General features: G+C 40.5%; 2 long non-coding RNA genes across 2 annotated transcripts; both read right to left on the bottom strand.

Moving 5' to 3' along the window:
* Nucleotides 1-4,239: 4,239 nt before the first annotated feature.
* LOC128788191 (uncharacterized) lies at nucleotides 4,240-6,438 on the bottom strand. Its single transcript, XR_008430986.1, has 3 exons — nucleotides 6,340-6,438; nucleotides 4,896-4,969; nucleotides 4,240-4,463 (listed from the first exon to the last, which is right to left on the bottom strand). It is a non-coding gene; the product is annotated as an uncharacterized LOC128788191 (long non-coding RNA).
* Nucleotides 6,439-8,211: 1,773 nt separating this feature from the next.
* On the bottom strand, nucleotides 8,212-10,633 carry LOC128788190 (uncharacterized). Its single transcript, XR_008430985.1, has 4 exons — nucleotides 10,074-10,633; nucleotides 9,485-9,538; nucleotides 8,494-8,797; nucleotides 8,212-8,289 (listed from the first exon to the last, which is right to left on the bottom strand). It is a non-coding gene; the product is annotated as an uncharacterized LOC128788190 (long non-coding RNA).
* Nucleotides 10,634-12,749: the final 2,116 nt, after the last annotated feature.

The raw sequence follows: 12,749 nt of genomic DNA, 5'->3' as shown, positions 1-12,749 counted from the left end.
ATGCTGTGCTGGCCAGAGGCTCGGGGTAACACCATGGTGCACACCAGAGCTGTTCTTGCACTAGCTCTCCTGTTATGCCTAATTATTTATTTGGGATACATGTTGATCTCATACAGAATGTTTACAATGCATGTGAGGGTTTTATCTATAAATACAAAACCAAGAGTATGTTGCTTTTTTCAAATTTTACCAGGGGAATGCTGTGAGACTGAGTTGCTTGCAACCTCAGACTCTTCTAGTGCCCAGTATCCCAAGCATTGTAGCTGCCGCTGTACTTGAATGGCCAGCTTGGACATTTTAATATATCCTTCTCCACAAGCAGATCAATGGAGAACAGTTTCACATACCTTCATTTATCTCAAAAGATTTCATGTAAAAACACTTACAGTTGTGCAATATCATGATGTTTATGTGCTTTAAAATCTACCAAAAAATTGAAAAAGAAAAAAATGCAGTCTAATAATTACATGCAAGAACCATGCATGAAGTTATTCTCAAAAAATACACATTAGCTGAGCAGAAATGACGTTGTCATTCAGTTAGGGCTTAGCTCGGTGCCAGCATTACTTAAGCAATGATAGATCATATGGACCTTGATTGTATCTTAGAGAATTAGGTTGCCCAAAGATCATCCTTATCCTCTGTCAATAGGGAATGAAAGCTCAGGGCTGTATAAATAGTGCAAAGGGAATAGTGCTGCACTGAACAGTGTAACTTGGAAATAAGCCTTGGAAATAAGCTGTGCCCACATAGATAACCTGGCCTTTTGGAAAAGCCGTGGATGAGCATTGCTGTTGTCTTGCTGCATATCATGCATTGTCACTGGTAGGCATATGGAGAGAGGAATGAGTAACCAGTAGCAAATACCATGTGTGCGAGCAGACTTCCCTGCTGCAGTGTAATTCTGTCACTGTTGGCCTCCTTTCAGTTCTCTTCAGAAGAATTCCAGAAAATCAGATGGATTTTAAGCCAGTGGGCTGATTACACAGCCGCCAAGTCATAAGGGTAAAGCACTCTATCCTCGAGAATCCATTAAAGCCCTGCTGAAACATGATCTACACTGATTAAAGGCGATTAAAAGGGGGAGGGAGAGGTTTTTGGGTTGTAATGCACTGAATGAAAGAGATCAATACATGAAGCAGGGTGATCTGAGAATCAGCCTGTCCTTGCAAATGTTTTAGTTCAGCTTCACTGGGAGAAACTGCATCCTGGACTTTTCCCATCAGCTCCATGGGAATCAGATCAATTTAATGGGTTTGCAGGGAGGGTGGGGAGGTTAGCGCTGTTAATGGAAAATACTGACAACTGTATCAAATGCTGCTGCTAATTCGAAACATTAGCAAAGTCTTCCGAAGTAGTGTTTCACCTTAACTGCCTCAGGGAATAATGTAGCTGTAATTGGAGAGTGGCTTAAAGTTATGTGCATTTCTGAAACTAAAGAAGGAAAAGGAACGCAGCAAGGAAGAAATACTCGTCTATTCAGTCTATAAGGAAGCCATTAACTTGGCAAAAACACGGGTGAAAGTTCAGTGACTGAGCAAGCTGGCAGCTTGGTGTCGGAGAGTAGGGGAATGGAGAAGAGGGCAGTGAACCAGCCTGGTCTTCAGAGACAGGGTTTGCACTGAAATCAGTGTTGTGCTGGTGAAGCGCAGCAGAAGCATTTGTCAGACAAGACAAAAAAGAGAGATGAATGGGAGTAACAAAGAGGCCCCTCGGAAAGTCCAATGAATTGTGAGAGCTCACAAAAGACATGCAGGGTTGAATGAGGATACTGAAGGAACGTGATCCTAGGTCATGTGTGCTGTTCTTGCAAGGTACAATCAGCCCACCAGGATGTCAGCTCTTGCTGCCTGGGAGATAGTGCCCTTGCTGAAGTTTTCATTTTGTTTTGTGCCCTAGCTGGGAATCCCACAGAGAGCCTGTTACCCAGGCAGCTCAGTGCTTCCTACATGTGGACAGTATCTGTGAGGTTTCTGACTTGGAGTACTCAAACCCATTATATTCTGCTGGAAAACAGCTACATCCTTTCTTGTAGCTGAGAAAGGAAAAAGAACAGTGCAAAACAGTATTTCACAACTGCTTAAAGTCATCGGTTGGGCTTGTCCGTTTGATAGTAGTGCTATCAAAGGAGGAGTTATTCATTCAAGGAGGAGTTATTACTGCAAGGGCATATTTGCTGATTTAGAAAATGTGAAGGAAACTGAGAATGACAGAATGTAATTTTTGATGGGGCATTCAGCTATCTGGGTTTTTCTCCTAATTTTTTTTTCCTTAAGTACTGATGCTGGTCACTCTTAATGAGCAAGACATAAATAAGCTATGAGACCACTGGGAAAAAGTACGGGGCTTTGCAAACATGCAGTCTTTAACCTAAACATGTTAGTGGTAAAGGAATTAAGCAGGTCTTGAAATGACAGATGTATTTTACTATATATATTTTATTATACACAATGTCTTTTAAAAGTAGTGTTTTCTACAACCTCAGAAAGAGAATCAACAGCAATTTTACATGGAATAACTAGAGTAATAACTACTTAGAAGTTATTCTAAAGATTATTCCAGAAGATAAAGTGATGAGCTGGCATAGGTTTCTTAATATCCTGAAAATAGAGATTAGTGTACAACAGTGTGCTGCTGGGATTATTCATCATTCACCCTTCTACCAGAGATAAAGATTGCTTTGAGAACATCTTATGAAAGAAATGTCATGTCATTTCTACTCTTGTCATGTTCTTTTATTGACAATGGCAACTGCTTTGAAAATAACCACTTTTAAATGCATAAGATTTTACATAATTATATAACTTATTAAAATCTAAAATGAGGGGAAACACTGCAGAATGACTCCTCATTATTTTAGACTCTCTGTGTCCAAAAGCCATTGACAGAGTGCATAGTGTTGCATTTCACTGGTTACAGCATCAGCAGGGACCATCCCAGCACTGGGGCCACAAACCCAGTCTCACGACCTGAAATCTGTTCAAACTTTTCTCTCAGGACTGTGCAGACCCTTTGAAATGCTAAGATGAGGAAGTCAGCACATCTTTCTAGTTCAAAGATCAAATTGAATTAATTAACCAGCATATTAACTAAGATAGCCTTTCTTCTCCATTCTCAAATGGCAACTAGAGGATTAGGGTGAACCTGTACTGTACACACACAGAAAAAGATGAAATGATGGGTAAGATTCCTGTTCTCTCTTACCCTGCCAGCTTCCATAAACTATTATCTCTTTTTTCTTCAAACCCAAACCCCAAAAAAAGACAAATGAGCCTGCATTGCACAAACTTGTTTCAAAGATACAGCACAAAGGCAGGAAAGCATGTAGTAAAATAAGCCTAATTTCAGGTTTAGCTTTAAAGATCTAAACCTCCTGACAACACTGCACCATCTGAAGTTATTTCCCAGTTGGAAAAAGACGTCCTTAGTCAGATTCAAGCCAGGAACCCTGCAGATTTGATAGCTGCACAGGAGCCAACAGAAAGTGTGCCTGAAAACAGTCTGAGGTATTGAAATTGTCAAATTCTTCCAACAGTCCTAAAGACTGGTCTGACTTCAGATAAGTGCCAACTTGTTTCACATCTAAGTGGCTGCCAAGAAGGGGAAAATTTGGCAATTTTATTTCATCATGTGCTAATTTTTTGCCTCCTTTTGCAGTCTGGGAGAAAACCCATAGCAAATAGAGACTAAGATGGCATCTTAAGTCTAATTGACGTGGAAAATTTTACTAATAGGACTAACCCAGGAGACACTCAGCAGTTTGATATCAAAAAGGATGCACATAGTGTTCTTTCTTTTCTCAGCCTCTTCAACAGATCTTTAACTTATTTAAATATGTTAAAACTTTTGTAACTTTTGATTGCTACGTAATATGAGCCATTTCTGATTCACCTAGGAATGGGAAGTGATTTGTGATTACCATGCCAGGATTCTCTGCAGCATGTGCTCTTGCAGCGGCACAGGCCCTGTGTAATGAGAAATCTTCCAAGCAGTAGGAATGGGTGATCACCCAGAGCCATAGCCTGTAACTAGTTCTGATTTTCTCTTCAAGGGTTTGGTTTTGTTGTTGTCATTGTTTTGGGGTTTTTTTTAGAAAAAAAAAAAAAAAAAAAAAAAAAAAGAAAAATCCTGGCCTCAGACTTGTTGCCCTAAGAGCACATTTGTTAATCTAAAATAGCAGCAGATTACACAAACTCAGATCGCAATAGGATGCCTTTTCTGTCAGTCAGCAGTGCAAGAACAGCTCAGGTGTGGCATGTACCATTATATAACAGCCAGTAAATAGTTGCAGAAAAACATCAGCGAGCCTTAGGCAAGTGAGGACCAACTACTTTACAGAGCAAGCACTATCCTGTGGTGTGACATCCTCCATGGCACGGTGCAGTTCAACCCCATTTACAGGGAAAGCGTTAAGCTGCTCAGCACCAGCTGAGGACTGGGCAGTGCAGGCTGCCCAACAGCTGCTAGAAACAAAAGGAGAATTGACCACATTTTTAGAAGCTGAAGTGAAAAATCTCCTGTTGCAAACACAGGTACTTATATGACCAAATTCAGACAAGAACCATTTAAATCTTTGAGAGAGAATTGCAAGTAATGGTGATTTCTGAGTAGGAATAATCACCTAGGAGACAGCTTCCTCGCAGGTTTGGAAACTAGAAGTGGCTAGAGTGGGGTACTTGTGGGTTTCTTATTTTCACTGTCAGTCAATATGATACTCAAATGGACTACTTTTTTGAGTAAAACCTCTATGTCTCTTCCACGAAGGAGAGAAACAGGCTCCTGAAACATCCTGAAATGATAAATGCAAGGATGTAGTACCTCCAGCTTAGTAACTGCTGTCCTCTCTGTGTAGATTTGAAGCTGTAATGAACAATTACAATGAGGGAAATACATACCAAGTAATGTTGGGATGGAACATCTGTGGGATTCTCAGGTCAGTTTGGCATTGCCTGGACACAGTTTCAATTAACTGAAAAGCAGATAAACCAGTGTCAGAGGGTACTGCATATTTCTTATGGGAAGTGTAAATTCTGTGTGTTGAAAAGCAAACGCATGATCAAGAAACAGCAGTCTGCAGTCGAAAGAGATGAGAAAGGAAATCACAACTGCTTGGGATTCCAGACATTTAAATAAATGTGAATAACATTTCTAAGCAATAGAGAGATAGAAGAATGCAAAGCATGAGGAAATGGCATACTGTGATTTAAAAATAGCCTGGCGCAAGCCAGGACAGCCCTGCTGAGTGTGGAGGGAGCTGTGCAGCTGCAGGATCACTTCTGCCTTACATGACTTGGGGCATGTGCCAGAGCTCAGAGTTGTTCCTCTGTCCCAAATCTGGGAACTTTAATGGAGCACTGCCGATGAGGATAGAAAGCCAAGTTATGTAGTTAGAGAAGAGTCAAGACACATGTAACTTCAGGCTCTCTGGGATGGAAGGGGAAGACAGTGCAATTTCAAAGGAATCACTAGTGTGGAAAGAATACGTGGAAATTCCTAGTTCACAACTGGAGCTATGTAAAACTTGGCCCTTGTTCTTTTCAGAGATTCGCTGTTTTCTCTTTTATGTCAGCTCATGCAGCCTTGCACCCTCTGGCTTTTCTTTTGTGTTCTGGGAATTGAATAAACCCTGGAAGTAGTGAGAATCATCTGGTCTCACAACCTAACCATGCAAAATCCCCTGGCTGGAGTGGTTTTGATGTGAAATCATAAATCAGTCCAGGTTCACACAAAGGGTTTCTGAGCTGCAGCAAACTTTAGACAAATGTGAATTTGGTTTGTTAGTATTTTTATTTAAGTTTTCCCCTTAATTTCATCCCTTCTGTGTTTTTTTCATTAACAAACAACGGGAAATTGCATGAGCTGTATTAATGGATTATTATCTTCTCCCTCTCTCCCCTTTCTTGGTGTATAATTAACTTTTCTTTTTGCTCTCTCCTTTTCTGTTCTACATACAAATGCACTTGAAAAAAGCCTCAAGGAAGATTGTTGTTAGAAGGACTACAGTAGCTTTAGGACTCAGAAAAGAATGTATTCACAGGTCACACTAAGTAAGGAGCTGAAGTACCCCTCTCTGTGAGGTCTAATTTTGGTATGTTTGAACTATCAACTGATCTTATCATGGAAAAAAAATGGTATTACAGTTTTGCATTAATATCACGAGGAATAAATATATTCCTTTAGGTAGACCACTGACCAGTCATTAATTTTACTTATTGCTTTTCTTATTGGCACAGTTCCATCAAACTCAAAGCTCAGCTTATATTGCACATTCAAAGAACCAAGAGGAATAAAGTGGTAGATCTAATCTAGTCACAATTCTAAAAAGCTTTTAACAGAGACCTTCACAGAACACTAGATATGCTTAGAGAGTTTGAGGTCTGTGTGCAAACACAGCATCAGCAATCCTGTTCCAGTGGATTTAGAAGTGATGTCATAATGAATTGTGTGAGGAGAGAGTGCAGGGGGGTGGAAATGGCTGGGGAAAAGACAGACACTAAGCTGCCAGTGGCTCAGTGCTGGGTCCAAGACTTCTGTTGCCTTTCCAAATGCTGAATCATATAGACAAAATATATTTGTTGATTTTCTGTGTATTTTTAATCACCTGTTATAGATTTTATAAAAATAAGTAACACAGAAAAATTTAATGCTGTGAAAACATATTTTTAAAGCAAAATTTCATTATACCAAGGTCTCTTCAGACAATCCAGTGTGTTTTATAGCCATCATGTTTATATTTGTCTGATATATAAGGCTTGTGCTGATGTATGAAGAGGAAGAAGAGTAGATTCCTATGAAGAGCAGCCCAGAGCCAAAGTCCTACAAATCTCCCTTCTAAGAAACCCTTTCCACATCTGTATCTGTAATTGCTATAGGTTCTGTAATTTTTTAATCAGTCACTTTCATTATGTTTGGGTAGTTTTGTCTCTCTCTTTTCCTATTTGAAAAGACAGAAGCAGGAATGTGTCTGGCAGGCTAGGATGATACTTTAACAGAAAAACCAAATTATGTTTTGGAGCTTTGTGGCTTAGCACAGATTTTTCATTTTATAAGGAGATGCTATTTTTGTATTACTGGTCAGGCTTATATTCCTGGTTGTTGGGCAGGGCAGTTCAAATTCCCTTTGATTCTGTATTACTTGATCTTTAACTACCAGTTTTGAAAGATTGTTTGGTCCTGTAATTTTTTCTCCATCTTTTTTTGCATTCATTATTATTTCTTAGCCATTGTACATTACACTGTGAGGCACAATCTTCCTCCATGTGCCCCCCATACTTCAACAATGCAAGGACAATAATCATGATAATATCTTCTTTCTTGCAGTAGACTATGTCAAAGGTGTTTTTCTAACCTTTCTAGGTCTGGCTTGGTGAAAGAGTAAAGAAAAAAGCTCTTTGGGGTCAGTCAAGCCCTACAGCCAACCTTATATCTGTGTGCAGCAATGGGACTAAATCAGGAAGAAACAGCTTGGAAATGCTGGCACAGAGAAATCCTTCTCTGTTTAATTCATCCTGCTTCCCCAGCAGCTTTCAGCTCATGTTTGTTGTGGTTTGTCCTAAGTCCTCCATGCTTCCTTCTTGCCTGCTAAAAAAAGTAAGCCAGAGCTCTCCTACACTGAAGTGTAACTACAACAGAAGCTTTTGGGAGCCTGTTGCCTACTGTTGTTTTTTGGGGCTTTTTTAATGGGGGTGGAAGGGAAGATTGCACAAAGTTTTGGAGTTAAACTGGGTTCTTTGAGTTGCTAAAGCATTTTGAACCTTCTCATTTACTTATTCACTGGAGGAAGACACAAGACTACACCTACAATAAAGGCATTTATAACATATGTCAAACTGCCAGGGAGAATCCTTCACTTTTCTCTTTGTAATTCAAACCAGCATTTGCATCCTTGCTGGAAGTGGAGCCCTTCTCAACTTTCCCTCACTCTGGGGAAAGGAAGTGCTGAAGGATAGAACAGTTAAGCATACATGGACCCAAGCATCTCCTGTGCAGGGGAATTTCACAGGAGAAAGGCATTTGTTGTGATGAAGTAGCTGCTCTCCAGAGTTGATATTTAAAGCTGGAGGCTGTCTATCACTCTTTTGAGATCTTGTTTTTCCTGTGAAGGAGCTAATATCATCCTATAACCCAGATAACAAAGATCTATGTGGGGTTTAGCATATATTAAGTGTTATACAAAGCTGTTTGCAAAATTCTTCATATGCATATTAATTTTATTAGAGTAACAAAATCCTTGTAGAGCAGGTTTGATTTGTTCCTGTTGTTTGCTTGTGAGTTGGTTCCCTCTAATGCCTTAATACAGGAGGGGAAACAAATATATTTTTATTTTTATTTATCTTGGACTCAGACCTCAAGCTCAGTAATATTAATGTTAGTTCATAATGGTAATATTGCTTCATTGGCCCAAATATACCTTGATCAGGGGTACATAACATCAAAAAAAAACATCACTTGCACATAGGTATGAAAGCAAGAAGCTCTCTGAGCATGTCCTACCTGTGTTTATATGTCCAGTCCAGTCCACCACCAGCAGAGCATTGGTCAAGCATTTCCCACTGACTGGAGCAATGCAAAGAGCATTTATGTCTCTTACTCAAAAATTCACCCACATTTCCTCTGTCAGTGTTGATGGGATTTAGGTTCAGATTAGTGCAATTTATCATGAATTATGAAAATCTATTCCCTCCACCCTGTCAGACAGGGTATAAAGGGTTGCCACACCTTCCCAGTGCTGAGAGTTATTTATTTCTATCCTCCTGTGTCCTGCATTATCAGATTTGACTGGCTGTATTAGTCATCTCTGCAACAAAAGTTATTATAGTTTCATGACATTATGCATTTCTTTAAGGTCAGATGTAACATTTGGTTTGATGACTGATGCAATTTACCACTCAGTTTTTCAGAATGGCTTAATAACAAACTGCATGAAGAAGCAATCCAGTTTTGTTTGGGCTCATTTGTACTGATGTAATTATATCAGTATTCCTCTTTGCAGTCTCAGGAGAAAATAAAGTAAAGGAATGCATGCTTCTTGTTTTCAACCTCTGATAATTTAGAATGTGCTAGTCAAGCTTGCTTTTTCTTTCTGAACAAATCACTTATATTTTGCACCCTAATATGATGGTTCAAACCATGCATTTACTTTTTACTTCATAACCATTTCACTATCATATCTAGCCTCCTTTATGGTTTGGTTTTTGGGGCTTTTTTTCAGTTTAAATAATCAAGATCCAATTCACAGATCTTTTGAATATGAAAATTATTTTTAAAAAAAGTAATATAGTCAGTGAAGATAATAAGGTCCCATGGAAAGGTACTTGGATGAGAGTCAAGAAATCTAGACTTGGTTTATCATCTTCTATTGATCACTTGGGAAGCTTTTAACAAGCTATACCATATCTCTTTGTGCTTGTTTCTTATTTCACTCTGAAGAGAAACTGAGGCACAGTTGTGGTTTCTTTCCTTTTAAGTGTGAGGGAACACAAACCTTTTTTTGTGGTTTTATAATGCAAGTGAGCAGTGTCAAAATACTCTCTTTTCTCTGTTGGGAAAAACAATGGAGAGGCAATTATGTTGAACATATCACTGTACATGTGTGATTAACATGACCAAAAAAGCATTCCTGGAAAAACATTTTTCACATCAATAACTCACAAGTCCCTCAATTTTTAATCAGAGGGACAGTCACAAACTTCCTTGCAATAAATTCCATCTAGTCTTGCTTGGCCTGAGTCTCTCCATGAACCTCAGAAAAGCTATAGCATGAACAATGAGCTGAGGAACAGATAGAAGGTGCAGGCAAGCCCAGAGGAGCTTGGACCCCAGGGCTGCCTGCCTGGCAGCTCACAAAATAAGGGTGCTCCTCAACCAGCAGCACTGCAGAGAAGAGCACCTGAGAGCAGCTCTACTGATAAATGGGGGGATTTAGATTATTTCCCCATCCTTGCTTCCCAGAGTTGAGCATTGTCTCTCTGCTTTGGCTCAGTTCTTTGCTCTGAACCAAAGAGAGCATTTTTACAATAAAGTAATCAGTTAGTAGCAGCCACAAAAAGTCCTTAGAAACCGCTGTTTTCCACCTGTCATGGCTGGCTCTTTTCAGGAGGGCATGTGGGCTGGGCTGGAGTTATGGGAAACCTCCTGAACTTCACACAGATTTGTGCCCTTGTAGCTCTCCCCTCCAAACATGATGCTCTGCCAAAGACAGAATGAAGTTGAGGCCTTCCTGCCCCCACATCCTCTTCTGAGCCTGCAGGCTGGGGGCTGTCCTCTAGGTCACTGCTCTTTCAAGCTTTGGGAAGCCTCACGACGCTGAGTAAGCCTCTCTTGCCCAAATCCAGGCTGGTGACCTGTAAGTGAGAGGTGCTGCAGGGGGCAGATGGGGAGCTGTCTACTGTCACTCTGGAAATGGGATCTCCTCCAACCAGATTAAGCCGCACAATCTGGGAAAACATGGTTTCAGTTTTCTCTTTTGTAACAGCAATCCGTGTTGTCAATTTAGATTATAGACCTGAATGGCCAGCTTATGCTGTCAAAGGCTTATTTCTTAGAGGCTCTGTTGAACAAACCAGGTGTTGCACCTCCTCTTGTTCTTTCCATAGCTCTTCTAGCTGATATTTTTACACCCTGCTAAGACTGAAGATGGCCTGAACCAGACTTGAGAAGGACTAACATGCCTCCCAGAGTGAAGGATTGCTGCTGACTGGATCTGAGGTTTTCACACCAAAAGCAAATTTACACAGATATATCCTTGAACCACATGCTGGGCTTGGGACCAAGCAACAGAAATAGCACCGCTGAGTTTTTTCTCTATTTGGTCATTGAATTTAGATACCTTGAACTTCATGAAAATTTGAGTTTGGATTTGAAACACCTTGGGATCTGAAGCACCTTGGACTACTGGGAGATGGTGTTATGAGCCCAACAGAGAAGTGTGCAGTCACAATGAGCTACAGAACCCGGACTTCTGGTTTTCAACAGGCCCACCTCCAATCTTTTATGTTGAAGTCTAATTAATTCAGTTGCAGACAATATCTACTCTGTCCTGTACAATTTCTTAGTGCATTGCACTGTTCCAAGGCTCACTTGAGCCTACAGTAATACTTTACCTGTTGGAATGGGTTTTTGCTCCAGCTAATTTAAAGGCATGTTGTGGCAATGAGTAGGTGGGGTGTATTTATCTGTAATGAAAATATTCTTGTTCTGAGTAGCTGAAGAAAGAGGAACCAGAGAGTGAGAAAACCACCAAATGGGGCAAGGAGGAAGGCAGATGAGGGGGAAGAAGGAGTGTTTCCTTGATGAAGGTCTAATCTAATGAGTTTACAATTCCAAGAGAGAAGTACTTCTGGAAAGACAATACATGGATGAAAGGGCATGGACCCCTAAGCAGGATGATTCTATACAGCTGCCACATTACTTCATAAATAATCATGACAGAAAGGTTACCTAAAGGATTGGGCAATGGCTGCTGCCTAGTGCTTCCTTTGCTGGGTCCTAGGCAGCATGTAGCTGGGCTTGTTGAGTCAGAATATTCTAGGACCCTCTGAACAAAAGTGGACATTGACCATTGCCTGGCCACACAGCCAAAAGATTTCAGATTCCCAGGTGTCCTATTTTTATATTTTCCAAAATAAGTTGTCAGGTTGTTACACTCAAAGGTTTTATTATAACTGTGGTATTTAGCAGGGACTATGTCAGATTCGCTGTGAATAAACTGTTTCAGAGCTCTACTGTCCACTATATAATTTTAAACCTTTTACCTTTCATCTCACAGCTGGAAAATGTTTCCAGTGAATGCCAAGAGGCAAGGGCTTAGTGAAAGGAGGGCACAGCTGGTTCCACCGCACAACATGTACAATGTACCATGTAGAGTGGTACATTAAAAAAGGAAAAAGCAAAACCAATGGGTTAAACACTGACTAACACTAACTAATCACTAAAATGATTTTCATTTCTAAGTGCTTTGGAGAGAAGTATCAATATGAAATGCCTTGGCTGAAAGAGAGACTCAGAAGACACACTGGCATCTGAGACAACTCTCATCAAATGCTGACCATGACAAGCCCCACTTCCAGCTTGCTGTGTGCAATCACCCACTTGTAAGTGCCACAGCTCCCTGCAGTGGGGCATGCAGGCAGGGCACGTGGCTGTACATCTGCTTCACAGGAAGGTGTGTGTGCCTTGGACTTGGGATTCTCGGCACTGCTGCGCCTCTTGTATAACAGCTGCTTCACTCCGAGCAAGCAGAGTGTTCTCCCCCTCCCCCATATGTTTGGTTGCTAATTGCAAACATGAAGGACTGACATTCTGATGCCTGCTTTTTCAACTTCCTCAAGTCCACACTTTCAGGCAGTCTGCTTCCAGGCTGAACTGCCTTCTTTTCATGGGTGTTTCCAAGTGATTAAGTTTAGACTATTCCATCTAGTAGCTTTCATAAATCTAGATGCCATGGACATCCATGGTGGGCTTTTTTAGCCATTTTTTTAGAATTATTAGGTCCATACTCATTTTGAAGTGGGCAAGAAGCAGAGAACATACAATGTGCTGGACACTTAACTGTCTTTGCCTAGAAGAAAGCTAGGAGACCTCATGCCTACTGAGGGCTGAGACCACACATATTTACAATAGACAAATAAAGTGTTATCTTGTCAAAGAGCAGATTTTCCTCCAGGTAACTTGTTCTTTTGCCACGCTCTACTCATCCAGCATAGAGCATTGTCACTTTGCCCATAGAGTGTATTAATATTAGTTCTGAC

Source organism: Vidua chalybeata, chromosome 5 (genome assembly GCF_026979565.1).
Source record: "Vidua chalybeata isolate OUT-0048 chromosome 5, bVidCha1 merged haplotype, whole genome shotgun sequence".
In the NCBI taxonomy this organism is placed as follows: Eukaryota; Metazoa; Chordata; class Aves; order Passeriformes; family Viduidae; genus Vidua; species Vidua chalybeata.
Note: the sequence above shows the minus strand (reverse complement) of the source record. Positions and strands in the feature narration are given on the sequence as shown.